The sequence below is a fragment of the Passer domesticus genome, chromosome 1 (assembly GCF_036417665.1).
Source record: "Passer domesticus isolate bPasDom1 chromosome 1, bPasDom1.hap1, whole genome shotgun sequence".
In the NCBI taxonomy this organism is placed as follows: Eukaryota; Metazoa; Chordata; class Aves; order Passeriformes; family Passeridae; genus Passer; species Passer domesticus.
In genome coordinates this window covers 54,390,623-54,407,301 of record NC_087474.1, presented here as the reverse complement: position 1 = coordinate 54,407,301, position 16,679 = coordinate 54,390,623, and the positions used below count along the sequence as shown (strand labels likewise).

Genomic DNA, 16,679 nt, shown 5'->3' with positions numbered 1-16,679 from the left:
TTGTCAGAAAGGGCTCCTCAATGTCTCCTAAATACATCTCTTCTTTATGAATTTTCTTTCATAAGCCTCTTCTTCTCTACCCTCTCAGTTCCCACACTATTTATGGCTAAAACTTCTCCTTTTGCCAAAATGCTTCTCCTTACCATATAGGTTTGGCCTCTCAATGTCCATCTGCTTCTTCTGAGCTTTCAAAAAGGCTTGGATGTCAAATCCTTTTGCCACAGAAATTCCACTGAGGAAGCGAGAAGGGATTTTTGTGTGGACATCAGGTTCTTCTGCACCAAACCCCAAATTAAGCAGAATCTCCACTGGATCTTTTTCCCAGAATAACAGCCATTCAGTGATGCTGTGGTGAAAACATCAAAGATTATTTATATCAGTGTCTTGGTACCACTTTTATCTTGAGTAGCTATCATATGGTCTTGTTTTTAATAATTATATTCCCTTACTTTCCTCTCTTGTGGGGACTTGCTGAAGTGGAAGTAGTCGCTGTTGTAGTGTGCTTTTATACTTTGTAATACTTTGTAATAGTTTTGATTTTGTATCCCCTTACTTTCCCCAAATGATGTACCCCTTTTTGTACCCCCTTCCTCTACCTGTGTAATCATTCTCCTGTGTTGAGATCATCCCCCAAATCCCCACCCTAGCTCTCTGTCAGTCACTCAGCATCCCATCCCCTCTATCTAGAACTTTTGGTCAAAGTCGTCGAGTGATTAGTCCAAGGCCAGGGGTCAGTCCCCTAAGTATTATTTTATATGCTATCCCAAATGTCCATCCCTAAGGTTTCATCCCTGAAGGGTCTTTATTGGTCAGCAAATGTATCTACCTTTGGTTTCCTCCCCCCCTTTAAATGTAACCTTGAGATTCCTTTTGTTTTACTCTGAGCAAGGCGCCCACTGAGGTGTGGAGCTCCCTCGGGAGCTCCGAATAAACTTTGGACTGGCCCCTCTGCTAAGAGTTGGCCTTTTATCCTCTACCGATGTCTCCAGTGTCTCTACTGCTGCAAAGGTGAATGGCCTAGCTGCCCTCAGTACCCTCGGGGCACCAGAGAGTGTCCCCTCACTGTTGGTCCTTCGGGGCTGCCCCCCCATTGTCTGCTGACTCGGGGCTGGCCGGGGTTCACTGGGAGGCACCCAGAGAGACGGAGACAGTCACGTTGCATTTTGGGTCATGTTGCTAAAAGGTTAATATATGTTTATTTTCCCAGAAAAATCTGGTGGCATTACATCTAGATAGCTTAGCAAGTAGAACATTAATAAAAGGTGTACGTTCACAGCTTTGCAGGTTCCTTTTGCTCTAGACACAACACAGATAAGGCATGCTGCAGCTGCCATAAGGTCTCACAGCCTTTTACAGAGGATCCAAAGCCCACTGTAGCTTCAGGTAGGTTTTAATTTTTTACAAATTCGTTTGAGATCAGGTAACTGTTATTGAGAAGATTACTTTAATCTTGTTTAAATAAACCAGTACATGGCTTTTACAAATTAAGACCTTAATAAAATTGTAATAAAAAATAATTTGCTTATTAAAAATTGTATTCACATTTGTTGATCTCTGGACAGACTAATAACTTGTATTCCTCTCTGGTAATATATGGATGTAACTAACCTTTGGGGTGGACCAGTGAGCGTGAGCATGTGGGAAAAGCTGAGATTCTTGCAGCGTGACATAACTGGACTTTCTGAAAACTCTAGCAGGGACCTATTTGGTAAAAAAGGAACCATGAAATGTATTTACTTACATACTCCTCTGGGATGTCGTTATTATTTCTTCATAAAGTAAACATTTTCATTTTGTCTTGGTTTTTTATGATACATAATAGCAATGTCTTAGAAGATTAGTTGATCTGAGTGAGGCAATACACTTCTCAAGAGCAGTATGTTACAGTAGGTGTGAGAATGTAGGTGTAAGGTACCAGTTAATTATAAAGGTGGCACAGTGGCTCACTTTTGACAGATGGTGAATCTTTGGGAAACCTTTAGGGAATATGGTTTCTCTAGCCACCTACTTCAAAAGATATAATTGCTCATAACAAAGTTTTGAAGACACAAGGCATAATGAGTTACAGCACCAGGAATGGCAGCTGAGAATTATTATGTTCTTCACTTTATTGTGTCTGTGTTTGCTAACCTGTAGAGAAATAACTGCTTTTCAAAGCCCTCACACTGTAAAAGGGATATCCCACACCATGGTAGTCTTTGCCAATAGATTTTATCATGCCCAAAATGAACTTTACCTTATGCACACCTATTAAGATCAGTAGCAAATGTTTATATAGAGTGAAAGCACTGCATTGATAATTTGTTTTTTTACCATTGCAGGTTATCCATCAGATCAGGTATTAAACAGGCCTAGAGGAATATGATTTTTGAATTAACACTGTTGATATAAGTTGGAGAGAAGGAAACTGCAAAGAAGAACTAAAAATAATTTATTTTTCTTACTTTTTTACCTCAAAACGGAAATCATCAAACTAGAGAAAAGACCAAAAGACTGATTTAATGAAATAAGGAAAAATTTTAGCCTGAGTGACAAAGTTCAAACAAACAATATCACTGTGGTAAACTCAAAGTGTAGTTTAGTGATAGAATAATGCAATACATGTCAATAGGAAAAGGAAAATAAGTACCTTTATATTTCATGAATCCACAGCAGTACACTCTAAGCCCCTGGATTTAAAAGTAGGCACTATGAATTGGGTTCCACTATGTGCTGCAGAACCATTGAAGATATATAAAGAGCAAATTTGATTAAAATATATTTCAATCCCTGTTTTTTTTTTTTTTAATGAAAACCCCACAATTGTAATATATTGCTTTTTATTCTCATTCCAACATATACAGGTATGGTTTTTTTTGGTACATAATAGTTTTTCAAGTATATTCAAAATTTTGTGAATATTTGTGAATATTGATTTCTCTGGGCTTAGCATCATATACTAAATATGCTTGAGAGTAGTGACAGATGCTGAATACTTGCAAGAGTTTCTGGAGGAGGAAATATATGTCCAAGAACTTAAAACACTGTTTAGTGGACTCCAAGTGTGCCGTACCTGTGAGCTGTAAGGTATATATATAACGATTTCATGAGGATGAGATAGGAATAAATTAGATGAAAATATACAGTGCCTATAGTTGTAACTTCCTCTTCTAACACTGAAATAACACACTTTGCTGATCAGAAAGCTAGGGTAACATTTGCCTATGAACAGCAGAAGATACCTGAATTACATAAGATAAATGTTATGGGCTTTTTTATCTATAAAAATAAATAGAGAAGAAGAACTTTAAAAGTTTTCTACTTAAAAAATTGTTTCAGTAAAGAAGGAGAAAACCTCCTTTCAGAAAATTATTCTTTTGCTCGTAAATTCTTATATGAGTTTCTTCTAGCTTATTCAGTAAAAGGATACCCATCCAAAATGAGAACATAAAGGTTACTGACATCCTGTAATTTGTGCAGTAACATAAAGCAGACTTTCTAGCAGCAAACTGAGCATGTTTTGAATTAGAATCAACTGCTAGTTGTATATTATTTCCTACTCATGCACCAACAGAAGCTCTAAATTCACTATAAAATCCTAGAAAATATAAAAAATAAGATTAGAAAGTGAGGATTAATACAATTTTCCCCCTAGCAGCACATACGTACTCCTCTCTGTAAGAGAACATTATACCACAAACTGACTGCTGATATGATTTCCTTAATATATGACATTGCCAGGACTCAGCGAACACAAATGCTGCAAAATAAAAACCTAGCACTGTGAAACACTGGCTAGGATGTTAAGTAAAGAACATAATGACAATTTTAATGATGCTGCGTTTAGAGACAATATAGGCAGTAGCAAGTCCCCAAATAATCAAATGAGCAGAACATGATAGGTTATCGCAAGTTGGGTAAGAGGCAATAGCTGGTATGGCTGTACTCTAAAATGAGGCAAACACAGGCTGTGACACCTTAACTAGCTTTTGCTGTAGGCCAAAGTAAGTTGTCCTGTATTTCTATGAGGCAAGAGCATACCAATATACTGCTACCAAGACTAAGACATCCAATCTGTTAAATGGTAATAAACTGCTCAGGACCCCACATCCACCTCGTGACTTGGACAAAGTTTAAATCTCTGGGTACGGCAACACAGGTATTTTCACTCATGGTTAGTCTCAAGCTTTTTTCCTAATGAGAAGACTGTCATGGCAAGTTTCTCATTAGAGAGGTTGACTTTTTTAGAGTTTGCTTTCTCCATATTCAAGACATCACAGAAATTGTAATGGGGAGGGCACGGTATTTATGCTTCTTGATCTATGTAAGTATTTTGTTCCCAGCACTAGAAACACTGAATGTGAATGCCAATGCTGGAACATACTTCGGGGGAAATAAAGCCCTTTAGAAATCTGTCAGAAAATGTAACAAACATAAACAAATTAAAAATGCTTTTTAGACCAACTGTGGTGCTAACTGGGACTCTTCACTGAACATCTAAGTATACCTTTGCCAACCAAAATGTGGCCTTATATACTTGAGGACATTTTAGCCTTTTAACAGGAGACAAGATTAAATCACAAACTGTCGAACTGCATCTTCTGCTCAATAAACAGAAAGTATAGATAAGGAAATATTGATAAATAATATTTTGGGCTTCAAAAATATTATTCTGTGGACACGAAGAGCTGTGAAGTGACTTGAGCTTCTGGCTCCTTTCCTATTAAAAAAAAAATTCTCTGAATTCCCCGTGTTCAACAGATGAGGAAAGCAGGTGAGAACAAGTAAAAAGTTTCGCATTTAGGTCAAGCAGAATTACAGTCACCCAATAGTTTCATACCATAACTTCCAGACTACATTGCAAACACATCCTAGAAACCTCTACTCCTTCAGCAGAAGAAAATGAAATCATGCCAGTGAAGAACGTGAACCTGGGACTTTTTGGCTAAAGGCCTTATGAGAGAAAAAAGTATACACCTTATCCATGGTATCACATTCTCCCAATAACTCCTGCCCAGCCTAAGATCTGTGGTGCTTGATATTTTATCATTAAGCAGGCCTTATTAGAAATGATGAATGGCGTTCCGATGTTCTGTCTTACCTTCCTGCTCTTGGCCTCGAAACTTAGTCCCCCTTGTTGATAGACTGAAAAAAAAAAACCAAACCCAAAAGAACATCTTCTCTGTCCCAAGGAGAGACAAGGTCAGGAAGGTAGTCCAATGGGCAAGCACAAGAGAGGTCATTCAGGACACGGATGGGGATGGCTTGTGGAAAAACAGAGCCATAGGCTCATGTTTCCTGTATGCATTACCTACTTTCCCCTCAATATATATCAACTTCTGTTAAAAATTGAGATTCAAAAGATAAGTTTATGCTTAAAGCAAAACCCATTAAATTTTAGCATTCTGCAGGAGTAAAGTCTGCCATTTCTGAACTTAAATGTTATTAAGAACCTAATTGAATCAGCTTATCTGGGCCAGGAGTGAGTAGAATGGGAGTTAAAGCTTTTTCAATGTATCACCTAAGAGTAAACTGTATGATAGCTCTCAACTGTTCCATGTTTGCATAGTGACATGATAATTAGTAATGACACCTGTAATAATATATAGCTCTCCTTTCTATAAATGTGGCTGGCTTGGTCTTACCCTAATATTGAAAAATGTTGCTATGACTGTAATATAAGGCAACTGCTATTTTTTTTTTCTCCTCATCTCACTTTCAAATATCATTCCTAAGTCTGCATATGTTCTTTTTTCACACTTTAAAAGCAGGGAATACATGAAGTCATACTGAAGAATTCATGGGAAATACCAGTCTTTCAGGCTTTGTTTTTATGCCAAAGTTGGACAACAATTTAAAAATATCTCAATTTTGGTGATCAAAATACAATTAATTTTAAGTAATTCTAAGGTTAAACTATATTTCTCTACAGTGGTACTTTGCCTATGGGATTAGGTATAGTATGTGTAACCACAGTTTGTGCTATAAATTATTCTTTTACAGTGTGCTACATCTACCCTGAAGCATACAGCCTTGTGAAATTACCATGACAAAGGAGATTATTTGATCAGAAAGAGAATGAGACACATGATGGAAAATTCTATCTTTCAAAGAATAGCCTGGAAATTAATGGAGCATTGAGATGCATTTTCTTATGAGGGACTGTGTCATAAGCAAGACAGGTCATTTCAAAACAAATAGTTGTATAAAAAGCATTTTGATGTAGTTTAACAAAATACAAAGCTCAATCTTTGGTTCAAGTTGGCCAAAGTAGAACATTTTGTTCTGAATTTTCAGGGGTCACAATTTTCCTACCAGAATCTTCAATACTGAAGATACTTCTTACCGGAGAAAAAAAATATAAATAATTATATAATGAAGTAACACAAACTTACAGAACAGAAGAATGCAACCAGTGATAGATATTTTCTTCTATTTTCTTCTGAAAATAAAAGTAGAGCTCTCAGGAAGACCATTGCCAAATTATCTTACCAATTACCACCCCACTGTATGACTTCATTTTTGGTCAGTCTTGGAATGGATAGGAAATCCTGCGAGAAGAATCTAATAATTTCCTTTGGTGGTCTGAGGGCTTTTTATAACTAAATTTGGAAAGCAAAATAAAATTGCAAAGCATTACTTTATTATATGCAGCCGTAAATATTCTGGAAGTATCTAGCAGTCCTAATGAAAATTGAAAACAATATTTTCTTATTCAGCATGAACGCATCCCAATACACAGTTCCTGCATAGCTTGAATTGTGGAGACTGTCCACTCTTCTGTAGAGGGAGGATTATCCTCCAGCAAAGTCAGAAATGGATCCCAGCTCTCCCACCTTTCTTTTCAGTTTTTTAACCCAAAGATAAACAAACATGGTTCTGTTGAGTATGGAGGAAGCTGTTAGCAGTCCTTACAGAGAATCACTTCAGTAGCTGATTGATTTCTCCTTAACTAAAAACCCAGCTATGTTAAACCAGGACAAACAGGAAATACAAAAAGGTGCAAACATTCCACCAGAACGTCTGTGAACAAGAAAGTGACATTGAGAATAAAAACAAAGATGGAATTTGTGACTAAGAGCAAAGCACAAATGCTTGTCACCAGTACAATACATCGGCCTGAGTCTGCTGTCATCTCAAAAAGCAAGTCTGGAAGCTAAAGAAAAAATTCCCTGCACTTATTTATTGTGAAACATCAGTGTTTTTAGAGACCAATAGAGAGCTCTATTGCTGATGATATTGTGGGAAGATATTTTCTGAGGATGAATCTTTGGGCTGCTACTCTGGAAACACAAGTTCTAAATGGACAAATCTCCTCTTTCTGTTGCACATCAGTTTCCTGTGTGTGACACAAATATAATAATACTTTGTCTTGCTAATTGTATCCTTTTAAAATGTAAAATTTCTGTCACTGTACCCTAATCAGTGGAATAATGTGCTTTTTTTTTAATATCATTGTAACAGAAATTTTGAAGTCCTCTGAAACAGCAACTGCTGGGGCATCATGCTTTTTATCACTTCTCATGTCTTTCAGAAATTAAACCTTTCCCAAGTGTTCAGATGCCTTTGCAACCAAATGTGAGTTTAGTGTGACGGCACTGACATAGCTGTCCAGCTGCTAGCCCTCAGACCATGCAAACTGCTCCATCAAACCACAAAAGCAATGTTCATTCAATGCAATTTTCAATTACATCACGGTTCCTGAGATTATAAGAGGAGTAAGGAGAAGAGATAGAAACCAGGCTGTGTTCAAGATATTCAGAGAGAAAAATGGATTAAGGCCTGCAAAAGCAGCTTTTAAATGGCATAGTATCAGGGGACATGGTGTTGAAAGGGAAGACTTATAAAATGCTGTAATATTCAGTGAATTTGGGAAGCTTCTTGTCTGACCTTGGGAGTGTTGGTTCAAGGCACAGTTCAGCTGCCACAGAAGAAATGCCTTCACTTTGCTGAAACACTTGATCTGCATCACCTGAGACAATGCCACTACCTCCCGAGGAAATCCCATCCATGAGGTGAACTGCATCTAAGAGAGGTGATTTTATGACTTTCCTGGCATGAAACACAAAAAAGCCATGTCTAGGTCTGCAACAGTCATGCGCAATAGCTCAGATGTTACACCAAAGGCAAAATATGTTGCAAAAACACTACAACTGTTTGGTGGGGGAAAAAAATTTGCTTTCCTGTTACAGAATCACAAAATAACAAGGTTGTAAGAGACCTTCAACCTCCTAGTGCAACCATCAGTACAGAACCACCATAATGACCCTAAACAATACCCCCAAGAATGCTTCTAGAGATGGTGACTATGTCACCTCCATGGGCAGCTTATTTCAATGCCTAATCCCTCTTTCAGTGATTTTTTTTTCCCCTAATATCTAATAAGAATCTCCCCTAGTGGAACTTAAGGCCATTTCCTCTCATCCTTTCACCTGAGCCATGGCAGAAGAAATTGACCCCTACCTTACTACAACTTTCTTTCAGGTAATTGTCAAGAGAAATGAGGTCACCCCTGAGCTTCCTCTTCTCCAGGGTAAACAACCCCAGTTCACTCAGCTGCTTCTTACAGGACAGATTTTCTAGACTCTTCACCAGCTTTGTTGCCTGTCTTGAAGTGATTTATGATCATAATCTATTCCATGATCATCTGCTTTATGCCCAAAAATGATTGCTGTATCTTTAAGGCCCAGGACTGGATGTGTGCCAGACCAGGGAAGGGGGAAGCTTTGGGCTCTTAGGTGGCCATTGTTGAAGCCTCCCTGCCCAGGCATTCTGTGGCACTGTATGGTTAGGTTTTGCTTGGCTATCTTGATTTTCTTGGCCCAGGTAAAAACTTTTCCCTTCTATGTCTTGGAGGAGCTGCACTAGAAATCTTTCAGTTGCCTTGAGGTCAACAAACCTCAAGAACCAAGAAGCAGGACCATCTAGAGTGGGCCACCCTGTTCTAAACCCAAACCTCAGAGAAACAAGCCAGGGAGACAAAGCACACCAAAAGGCTCCAGCCCAGCTGCTTCACCCACTGTGATTGCTGTGGAGAGAAGGCTGATGGCACAGAATCACCAGGTTTTTGACTACCTGGACCTCTCTCATCGATGCTTCACTTTCCTCAGAGTGAAAGCTGGCACCATTTTGCACCATATGTCAGGAAAGGGTATTTCTCCTACATTTGCCCCATTTTCCAGGCATTTTTGGGTCTTTGTTCCTCTGTATGTGGGGGGGAGGGTTGTGAGTTCTGATAATTTGGTGTTTATTAGTAATTTACTTTTCTTCCTTGCCTTGTGGGCATTCTGTTGTTAATAAAATCTTGTTTTGGGTTTTTTCCCCACTTTCTGATATTAGTATTCATTTTCTGTTGGTGGAGGGGGGATGCTAAGTATGCTTTTGCAACATAGAATGAATAGGAAAAAAAAATGCTTTTTTCAGATCCCATAGCTAGGATGAAAATTCTGTAATCAACTCTATGTACTGTAGAGTTCATACTCTGTATCATTTATGAATTAATTGTTGCTTTTAGGTAACACTTTAAAAAAGACAATGGGAGGAAAACAGCAGATATCCTTCATACTACAACCGTGGAGTCACTTATATGACACAGTTTTCCATTCTGATTTAGCTACACTTATGGCAGTTCTATCAGGGAAAAAGAACACAGTATCTGTCTACTAATGGCTGCTCCAGTAAACAAGAAGAAATATGCATCTAGCCTGGTGCCCTGAGGAATAAAATCGTCACATTTTCTGGTCTGTATTATTTTTCTTTTCAGTTGTCACATATTAGGACAAATCACTGCTTTAAAACTTAATGTTTTCTCTCTGTCTTAATCACTAGCAAAAGGAGATAACAGAAACCTTTTCAGTCTTTTGCTTTAGGATCTGACTTTGGGCAGCTAAATGAAGCTGGGGTCCCCTTTCCCTGCCCATGAACATCCAAATTCTTAAGCACACTGAACTCAGAGCTGTTGTAGGATGATTTTTTTTTTTTTTTTTTTTTGTCTCTCCAGCATGCCTGCCACTTGCTCTGACAGAAACAAAAGACACTCAGTTTGATATTCAAAGTACCAAAGTTTTCAATGGAACATGTAAAAACTCACAAGCATGAGCAACACCAGGAAATGAAGCTTTTCTGAAAGCATAACAGGTAATGAATGCTGTAATAACATTTCAAGCTTTCTCATATGCTGGTAAATATAAATTTTGAGAGGGTTCTACCCGTGTGAAGCCTTTGGTACAATTTCTGTCCGGGGGCATAATATCAACTTGTTCTGCTCTTTTCAAAGTAGAAGTCATAAAGCTGGTTGAGACAAGCAGTGTTGTTTATTCTAAATAACATGATTGGAAACTGATGGTATCTTCATGCTGCATTTTAATTATTATTAGAGAGCTTACTCTAATTGAGAACACTACAGATAAAGGTAAATAACAATAATTAAAGATATTTCACAGAATCACAGAATGGGTGGGCTTGGAATGTACCACAGTGGATCATCTGGTCTAAACTCCCTGCTCAAGCAGCCTCATCCTAGAGCACCTGGCACAGTTTTGTGCTGAGATAGTTCTTGACTATTTCCAGTGCGGGAGAGTCTATACCCTCTCTGGACAATCTGTTTCAGTGTTTGATCACCTACATAGTAAAGAAGTCCTTCCTTGTATTCAAACGGCATGAGACTGTGTTGAAGAGGGAAAGAGTTGCATTTTAAGCCTTACAGATATGTAAGGGAAAGTGCATAAATTCAGTGTCAAAAGCAGAAAACTAAAACAACATTGGAAACAGTATCAACAGCAATAATTTGCAGTACATTCAGTTTGAGTCTGTTCCCTTAGCTCAAAAATACATCTGTCCAGTCAAAAGAGAGTCTATGAAACTATGAAAAAAATAAAATCTCTTTAAATCTGGAATTAAGCTCTTTTAAGTAGAATTAAAAGCAGAAATTAAGATAAAAAAATTACCTTTACATTATATCTTACAGGAAAAAAATATTTCTAAAATATTTTATCATTACAAAGAAAATGCTAACTCTAATCTGCATGGCTTGATCCAGTTATTAATGTATTGGAATAATAGGAGGCTGGTGCATCTCTGCCTCTGTTCTACCAGACATCTGAAAAACTGGAATACAAGCACTGGCATTCTTCACTTGGCTTTCCACACCCATTGTTTGTTTTTTTTGAAGATACCAAGGTCAAAGAAAAGCTTTTGCCAAGAAGTAGTGTTTAAGTTGGCAGTTTGACTTGATAATTGTTTGCTTATCCTTTTGGCAAAGGGAAAGCAGAAATCAGAACTAGTCTAGCTTGTAACAATGGGAATTATAGAAAAAGACAAGATCAGAAAGAGAAGGTGAAGGAGTGCAGTGATAACTCACACACAGGGAAAAGAATTGAAAAAAAAAGCAAAGATGCTTTGGTTGTTTCCCTTTCCATGAAATATACTGAAATATACTACCGTTCCTTTAACTTTGTATGCTGTCTTGGCCCATATACCAGGGAGAGGATTACACTTTACTAAGGAAGTAATGCAAACTTGCCTTCATTTGGTTACCATGGATATGGCACTACAGGAGTCAAAGCCTACAATTTGCATTGCAAACAACCATGAGGAATGAAGGACACATAATATGGTGTACATACAATAAGTGTAGCTAAATTCTGGCAAAACACTGTCCCAGGATCTTCTCTGTGAATGATCACAAGTAAAACAATCACCAGCTCTGGGTCGACTTTGCTATGAAGAGAAAAAAAAAATAAGAGATGTTGCATTTCAGATGAAGAAGGAAGAGACAGAATCGCTTACATCTGCAGAACAATTGGTATTTCTTGTACTACCTAGTGTGAAATAGCTAACAGATAGCTATGACAACAATTCAACTTTCTGTCCTTTTCCCTGTGGGATACTGAAGCTAAATGAATATTCTGATAACCTGGAAAAAATAATTTCGACAAGCACTGGAATGGTTTAAGAAGCAGCCAGATCTTAGGAATGTTGGGCTTTTTTGCAACAGTTTTTATCTAGCTGAGTGTCTTCTTCATTCTGCAGAAGTACTGTATAATACCTTAACTTTGTTACAAAAGGACCAGTTAAATGAGCAGTTGTCAAAGGAAACCTAGTTGGAACCAGTTCAGTACAGTTAATAGGGAGGAAGAAAATTGTCTTGTTTCCCAAAAAGAAATCATGGATAATGATGTTTGGCTGTTAGATCACTAGATTGTTAGTATTTTTTTAATTACTGCTTTAATCTCTGCCAGATATAAAGTCATATATAATTTTTATTTCAAGTGACATGGGACACAGATGGCACAGCCCTGCTTCTATGGAGAGACTTGGCCAAAGTGCCATTGGTTTGACAAAAAGAAAACTGCATACCAAATCATTCATCCACATATGTGAATCAAGGGTTTTCTTTCCAAATGATCTTAGGCAGAACAGTAGATCAGATGTTGAGCAAAAACATTTTCCTCCCTTAGCACTGGACTAGGCACTTCTCTGATGGGGCTAGGGCAGCTATATATATATATATATATATATAATATATATATAGCAGCTATATATATATATATATTATTATATTATACAAGATACTCTTCTTATCTCCCCACTTCAGGAGAGTGGCCCACAATTGGTGACAGGGCACCAGCACCATGTCAGTAGGTTTCCTTTGAAAGAAGAGTGCAATCAGACTTCTCTGTTCTCATAACAACGTTCTCTGTGGGTACGGGGGACTAATTAGGAGCACCAACTCTTCAGCTGCTCTCATAAGGATCCATGAAATAATAGATTTGCACCAATATAACCCCACTTACATCAGTGGATTTGTTTCCTGTTGCTGTCTGCAAATGAGAGAAGTATCAGCCCCAAACATCTTTGCCTTTTCACATTCTTACAAACCAAGCAGCTGGCACCATGAATGCATCCTTGAACGCATTTTCTATCACTGTTGTTATGGGGGGCTCAAGCCCACTGCCATTGTGTCCCTGAGCAAATACTGCAATCAAAGAAGAGGGAGCTTGACAAATAGGTTAAGTTACCTCTTTGCTCCTCTGTCCCACTCAGCATGCTCCTTGAACTCAGACCCCTTAGTAGTCATATGTACACTTGAGGCCAGTTTTAGAAGTGGATAGCAACATCACTGGATCAAGATCTTCAGATACCCTGAGGATTATTTCAGGCATTTCCAGTACCTCTAATACAAACTACTCATGGGACAGATTTTCAGGCCATTGGGACAGGCCTGAAAATCTGGGACAGGCCTTTCAGCCGTTGTGCTGCTGGTAAAGCAGAAAGAAAAAGGAGCATGTATAAAACACAGAAATACTGTCCTAGCCTCATGTTGCCTATATAAGCACAACTGGACACATGCTTCAGTCTTCCTCTACCCTTTCAGAGCACCTGGTAATTAAATAAAGCCCTGGGTTTACTCTTTCCTCTTCCCTTTCTACACTAGACGTTGAAGCAAGTCAAGAAGAGGGGTGAAGGTGGGACTTGAAATGGGAGCAAACAGCTGAACTGGCAGCAATCCCTGCATGCCTACAACAGCTCTCCAGGGCTTCAAGTCCTCAGCCTACCCTTGCAGAGTGAGGTTGTGTTGCCCATGGGCTTCTCATAATGCTCTTCCATATGCACTCCACAGCAGCTACTGGAAAGTGTAGAAAATTGCAGTGCCAGCCTGTCTGGTTAAGCCAAAGCAATTACAAATTCTTAGTATGTGTAAGTCCCCTTAAAAACTGACTTAGCATTTTGTTTACTGTTAGTCTCATCCTCCTGCCCTGTAGGACCTTCTCCTTCCTCTGCTACAAATATTGCTGGGAAACAGTTTTCTTGGAATTTCTTTAAACAATAGTGTACCAGCCAGTAGATGTGAGTGAGGTGTAGTCAGGATGGTAAGTCTCTTGAACGACAAATGACTTACAGGGAATAACCTATGAAAAGTACTGTCTTCTTTAATGTCTGAAAACATGTTTGGGCTCTACCCTCCAATCAATAGGTTTATTTCCTCTATGTGTTCAGTCTTCTCTTTATTTTATTAAAAATATATTGTTATTTTAGTTTTAATAAGCCTCTACAACTTCAAGAGGAATGGTAAAATTCCCTGTCTCCTCATATCAGCATGACAGTGAAATCTATATAGAAATGCTGAATCTATAAAAGGCAGATATCCTGCTATTTCCATTTCCACTGGTTTCAAGAGAGTTACATACAGATATTCCAGAAGAGGCAAATGGCCCAGTTGTTTTTATTTTTAGTGTTGCCAGAGCCACGAAAAATGGCTCTCATTCTTACGGACAAAGCTAAATTTCCAGTACTGAAATTTAGAACATTTTGTTTTCCTCTTGATAAAATTTATTGCTGTAAGTCATAAAGGTTACAGCCATAGTTAAGTGTACCAGCCCTTGCAATGTAAAATGAGTCCTGTAAGGAGTAATTTCAGGATACAGCATCAGTGAAAACTATTTTTACATGTTGCTAATTATAAGAATACAGTTCAGGTAGAATCTGGTTCTCACCAAACTTTTTATCCCTACCTCATCCTTACATATGAGTTCAAACTTCTTATTAAAAGATAATAATGGTTCAAAAAGCCATTATAGGATGAGTATGCATTCCACTAATATCTCAATAACAGTTTAACACAGAGAAGCAAACACTAATTCAGCTTGCTTTCAGCTAGAACTACACAATTTTGTCATGTATTTAGAGCAGATTCAGATAGCTTTTGGTTGGTTCACAGGCAGCCTGGCTGACTTCAGTCAGAAGTCATCAGAAGCTTGATGTGTGTCAGTTTACAAGGAAAGAAGCCAGATGTATCTTAGATTAGAAATACTACAGGTTCACCAGAACTGGCCTGACAAGTGTTTAATGGTAATTAGTCCTTTTTTCTCTCTGCAGTACAAAATTTTAACTGATTTTTTTTTAGTAGATAGGTTTTGTCCAAAATTAATCCTGATTTAACTGACAGTCGCTTCAGATCTAATTCTGAGGCTACAAAAGTAAATTGAAAGTTACCCACAGAATATTTGGTTAAGGCTTCATTCACATCAGACTCTGCTAGCCTTCATGAACATTAACTTTGCCCATCTGTGAACTGGCACAGGAAACCCTGAGGGCAAACATTTCACTTCTGTGTGTTGATAAGAGCATATTTGGCATACTGGAGTTGCATGAGGGACACTGTAAGCGCATGTAATCTTTTGTGTTGTAGGCCAGATTTTTTGTCCCTTAGTCAACCAGATATTTCATTTAAGCAATTACTAATTCTATATATCTGGGAAAATGAGGAGTATAGTTAATAAGTCAATAACTTTATCTGACTTTTTACAAGCCAATAAAACTACACAACTTACCATCTTAGATAGTGTATGCTTAATTATTCAGTGACTTACGTTTGAATCTTTAGCCACTGATAATGGCATTGTCTCATGCACCTGGAATAATATGGTATGAGAGACAGTTCTGCTGTGTAAGACACACCTTCACTCTGTATTAAATGTATTTGAACACAGTGGGACAGCAGAAAAGGAGTTTTGTCCTCCAAATAGACATCCTTTGGCATCGCTCTTCTGCCAAAAAATGCTTCTGTGGAGCAGGCTTACAAAACACAGCTTCAATAAAGAATAAGGGAAAGTAAACAAGTCTTACCAGTGCCAGCACAGGTACTGCAGAGCATGCCCTAATGCTTCCTCAAAAGCCAGAGGAGGGACATGTGAGAGTCTGCTGTAAAGCAGCTCTCCTATCTCAGCTTTACATCTCTGAAAAACTCTCACAGCTTTCCTGTTTCTAAAGGAGAGAGGACAAACATTTGCCTAACATGGACTGATATTTTCATAATCCCCACCCACTGATGCCCAGCCTACCTGATTTTTCACAATCAAATAGATCAAACAGACAAATACACTTTGTCTACTCTATGTCACGTAAATGTTTTCAGGAACAGACAAGTTCAGGAAGTTTTGTATTGTTGATATTTTTCTTAAAGTGATGTGAGAAGTTGATGTGGCACAGAATTTAGTGCCTTTGACAATTATTTTGAGTGCTGCCATCCAGCTGATGGCAGCCATCTTCACCGTACACAGACATACATGAATGCAAAACACTCTAGGAAATCCTGCGGGGTAAAGCACAGATGGACCGGGAAGAGGTCCTAATGACATCCAAAACTTGATTGCCTATGTCAGTTTATGGCATCTTCTACAGGTATAAAGGAGCAGATGTCTGCAAGAAGCCAGCCTATCCAATTGTCAGTCATGTGCCCAGGGCTGGTGGTGATTACAGAGTTTATCAGAACAAATCCTGATGCCCTCATGACTCATGGAAAGAACACAAAATTCTCTCAAACATCAACCCAAATAATAAATAAGACTTTTTAAAAATTAGGTGGGATAACAAAAAACAAACTCAGCATTGGAAAACTAAGAAAAATTACACAGCCAAAGTCTACAAAACAGCTCTTGGAAAAAACCTAACAGCCAGACAAACAAATAATCCAAGCTCATTAAATTGCTCTCAGCAAGCTGGACTCAGCCCTCTATCAATAGATTATTTTTTGTCAACTTTTTTTGGATAATATTTTAAATTTTCCTTCCCAATCTCCTGTTAAAAAAACCTAAAACAACAACACGACAGCAACAACAACAACTCAGCTTCTTCCTCAGAGATTTAAAGCCACAAATGTCTTCTGTACAAAGAAAAAGTTTGGTTGATGGTCTGTGACA

General features: G+C 38.1%; 1 long non-coding RNA gene across 1 annotated transcript; it reads right to left on the bottom strand.

The window, feature by feature from the left end:
* Positions 1–1,615: 1,615 nt before the first annotated feature.
* On the bottom strand, positions 1,616–15,708 carry LOC135301133 (uncharacterized). Its single transcript, XR_010362872.1, has 3 exons — positions 15,607–15,708; positions 11,604–11,697; positions 1,616–1,701 (listed from the first exon to the last, which is right to left on the bottom strand). It is a non-coding gene; the product is annotated as an uncharacterized LOC135301133 (long non-coding RNA).
* Between the last annotated feature and the right edge of the window lie 971 nt (positions 15,709–16,679).